The 4,548-nt window shown below is 38.4% G+C and overlaps 1 pseudogene; it reads right to left on the reverse strand.

Moving 5' to 3' along the window:
* Positions 1-1,412: 1,412 nt before the first annotated feature.
* LOC119047919 (T-complex protein 1 subunit alpha-like) lies at positions 1,413-2,684 on the reverse strand (annotated as a pseudogene).
* Positions 2,685-4,548: the final 1,864 nt, after the last annotated feature.

Consider the following 4,548-nt stretch of genomic DNA (forward strand, 5'->3'; position numbering starts at 1 on the left):
TTGGACTAATAGCCTCTTCAACAAATGGTGTTGGGAGAACTGGACAGCTACATGCAAAAAAGAAAAAAAAAAGAAAGAAAGAAACTTGAGCACTAACTTACACTATACACCAAAATAAATTGAAAGTGGATAAAAGACTTAAATATAAGTCATGACTCTATTAAAGTCCTAGAGGAGAACATTGGCAAGAAAATCTCAGATATTGCACCCAGGAACATTTTTATTGATATGTCCTCCAGAGCAAGGGACATAAAGGAAAGAATAAAAAAATGGGATCTTATTTAAATTAAAAGCTTTTGCACAGCTAAAGAAAACAGTATTGAAAAGAGAACCAACTATATGGGAAAACATATTTGCCAATGATACCTCAGACAAGGGTTTAATCTCCAAAATATACAAAGAACTTACATGACTCCACTCTAAGAAGACAAGCAACCCAATAAAGAGTGGGCAAAGGACTTGAACAGACATTTCTCTAAAGAGGACATACAGAAGATTCATAGACACATGAAAAGATGCTCAATATCCCTAGTTATCAGAGAGATGCAAATTAAAACCACAATGAAATACCACTTTACACCAGTCAGAATGGCCATCGTAAACAAAGCGACAAACAACAAATGTTGGAGATATTGTGGGGAAAAGGGGATCATAGTTCACTGTTGGTGGGATTGCAGACTGGTACAACCATTATGGAAAACAGTATGGAATTTTCTCAGAAAAATAAAAATTGACCTGCCTTTTGACCCAGCAATTCCACTGCTAGGATTATATCCTAAGAACCCTGAAACACCAATCCAAAAGAACCTATGTACCTCAATGTTCATAGCAGCACAATTTACAATAGCCAAGTGCTGGAAGCAACCTAGGTGCCCATCAGTAAATTAATGGATCCAAAAACTATGGTACATATACACAATGGAATTTTATGCAGCAGAAAGAAAGAAGGAGCTCCTACCCTTTGTGACAGCTTGGATGGAACTAGAAAGTATTATGCTCAGTTAAATAAGCCAGGCAGTGAAAGACAAATACCATATGATCTCACCTTTAACAGGAAGCTAAACAACAAAACATACAAGCAAGCAAAATATAACCAAAGACACTGAAATAGAGAACAGAGGGACAGTGACCAGAAGGGAGAGGGGAAGGAATTTCAGGGGAAACACAGAAGAATTTATATAAACTAGCATAAAGGACACATGGACAACAACTAAGGGGGGTGGAAATGGGAGGGAGGTAGGGATCACTGTGGGGGGGTCGGCTGCGATGGGAGTAAAAGACAGAAAACTGTACTTGAACAACAATTAAATTAAAATTTTAAAAAAATAAATAAGATTGTACTTTAATGTGTAATATACAAGGTAGAAAAGACAACTATAGCTTCCACTGTTATAAATAAAAGATAAATAAGATTAGTCATCAAGAACTCCTGAGCAAACAGCATGTTCGTGACTTCCACGCTTATCATCTGTGCTTTCTGGATATAATTTAAAAAGATCACAATTTGAAGAATGGTAATTGCAGCTTCTATAGCAAATTTTAAACTTGTTTCAAATAATCCTGCTTGTTTGTTGTCTTGAGGTTTACCAGTGACAAGAGATCGAGGCTAATCCATTTTAAGTTTTTGTTTTGGGTTAACTTAAGCCTCATTGTGAGAAGCTCTTAACTTTGCAACTGTATCAGTGGAGTTTTGAGCAGCATTAACTCCCAGTAATACAAGAATAACAAGAAGATATCCTGCAAACTCTGCAAGAGTAAGATGTTCTCATGGCCCCATACTGTTTGAATAGTTCTGAAGGTATATGAAAGGGCTTCTTCTACAGTACCTCCACCTGAAACCACAGATTTTTTACTCTAAAACTCTCTTCATTACATAAAGAGTGCTACATCTCATCACACATAAAATCATTTGCCCCACATAAGATAATTGATTCAGGTGTACAAGCCTCAGTGTTTTGAGCAGGATCAGTTCGTCATCAAAAATTCTCTCCTGGACTACTGCTCGTTCAAATATTGAAGCTTCAAAAGCTTCTTCACCTTCCAAATTGGCCAGGTGAAAGTAGATGCTGCAAAATAGTTGCTGCAGAAGTTTTATCCATATGTCTAAGGTCCCTTTTTAAAACTGTAAGGGGTGCCTCTTACATCTGTGCTTTTAATTGTAAGTACAGCATGTACCACATCAGTGAAGAAATCACTATTCCAGTGATTTTTGGATGACACTGATGTCTTAGCAGCATTAATTTGTCAATCTCTTCCAAGTTTATCCGTGTTAATGATTAGATTTACACTGATATAACACACTGCTACCTTGTAAGAAGTCGACGGCCATAATAACTGATGTGGAATGAATTTTCAGCCTGGCCAGTTCTTCTACATTTTTTTTAGTTCTGCTGCAATAATAACTACAGAGGTAGTCCTGGTTCCCACTTCTTTGTCTTGCAGATTGTCTACTCATTATGAAATTTAGTTGCAGGATGTCTTACCTCCAGTAACTTCAGGATGGTTGCACCATCATTAGTAATGGTGACATCACCAATACCATCTACTAACATCTTATCCAAGCCAACTAGACAAGATAACTCTTTACTATATTGGCAACAGAAGCTGCAGCCATAATATTCTGGGGGTGGATCGCCTGTTTCCCCAGTGCTGTGGTCCCCCACGCCAGACAAAGACACCTTCATCTAGTGGCAGGGTGCATATTGAGTTTCACTCACACCACAACAACCAGCCTTTCAGTCCCTAGACCAGGTTGCAACCACACCAATGGTGCCTGGAAGGAGCGCTGACAATGTGGCAGGAGCTGTTGGACACAGCGCCACCTCTACCCATCCCTGCTTGGCTGTGGGGCAGCACAGGAAGGTGCAATAACACTCTATGAGGGTTTTCTCAATTCCCCCAGCTGACAGCTGCATCTTACATCCTTGGCTGGAGCTGGGTCACATGGGACCTATTGAGCCACCATGATTTTGTGGCTTTTAGCTCCTGATGGGAGCCTAGATGGAAGAGAGGTCTGAGGATGACTTTTGAGACACCAGGCTGGTGGAGCTACTGCAACTTTGCTTCTAAGACTATGTACTTAGGGATACAATAATGAGTTTTATTTAAAGTATTTAGTTGGAAAAAATAAAATAAAATAAAGTATTTAGTTGGGGGAGGGGTGCTACTACCAAAATAGAAACAATAATAAAAAAACTGCGATGAATTAGGAGTGAACCTTAGCTCTTAAGTCATAAAGGAAGTTCCTGTTAGCAGAAAGCTGAGACTCTCTACATGATGTAATTAATACACAAGCTAATTTCTCACTCAGATTTTCTCATAGACCTTTATGTATCTGATTTGCTCAGCATTTATATCTATTCTCAACGAAATACCATAAATTGAATCATAGATAATCTGGATAAGTATTTCTCATATTCAAGGGAAAATAGTATGTAATTTGAAGTAAAAAAAACCGCAAAACTTAAGTTTGACTAAATGAATTTCTTCTCATTTAACTTGCAGGGGATGGGTGTATGGGTGTTTTCTTTGAGACACAGAGCATCATCATACAGTGGGCAAGAAATTGTTTTGAAAAGAGTTACTTTTTCTATTGTTGTTCAAGTACAGTTGTCTCCATTTTGTCCTCACCACTCCCCCGACCCCAGCCATCCTTACCTCCCACCCTCAATCCTACCCCCCTTTGGTTTTGCCCATGTGTCCTTTATAGATGTTCATGAAAACCCTTCCCCCTCTCCTCCCCATTATCCCTTCCCACCTCCCCTCTGGTTATTGTCAGTTTGTTCTTAATTTCAATGACTCTGGTTGTATTTTGCTCGCTTGTTTTGTTGATTCGGTTCCACTTATAGGTGAGATCATATGGTATTTGTCTTTCACCTCCTGACTTATTTCACTTAGGATAATGCTGTCCAGTTCCATCCATGCTTTCACAAAGGTTAGGACATTCTTCTTTCTTTCTGCTGTGCAGTATTCCATCATGTAAATTTACCATAGCTTTTTGATCCATTCATTTACTTATGACAACTAGCAGCAACCTTTTTACAACCAGGGACAATTGCACCATAGCTATTAACTCAGCTAAACCATATTACTTAGCACTGTGGTAATTGAGAACATCTAACACCATTAAAAGTCCAAATTTGAGTTAGCTAATTCTTCTCTTGTGATGTCTCCTGTAGTTCCACTTGTATGAGTTTAGTCTTGAAAACTCGAGCTTAGGGGGTTAGAAGTCAAGTTGAGAAAAATAAGAGGCATTTTAATGTTACACTGATGTTTGACAGAGCCTTCTGGAGAATGGTTTTGGATAGCCATTAATTTCTATTCCTGTGCTTTAAGCTTTCTTTTTTTTTTCTGCTCTGTATATTGCCAGCTCACTTAGTCCTTGGTAGGGTAGAATCCATTTCACCAATTATAAAATTTAGGCACTCATGTTTTCCCCTTCACTGTGGAAAAGTGAAAGGACTACTTTCAAACTGAGTGCTGTTTCTAATTTTACTTATGTCATATCATTAACCTAGAGTATAAAAGTCCTTCCTGACTGACTTAATT

Source organism: Artibeus jamaicensis, unplaced genomic scaffold, assembly GCF_021234435.1.
Source record: "Artibeus jamaicensis isolate MK-2021 breed Jamaican fruit bat unplaced genomic scaffold, CSHL_Jam_final contig_384, whole genome shotgun sequence".
In the NCBI taxonomy this organism is placed as follows: Eukaryota; Metazoa; Chordata; class Mammalia; order Chiroptera; family Phyllostomidae; genus Artibeus; species Artibeus jamaicensis.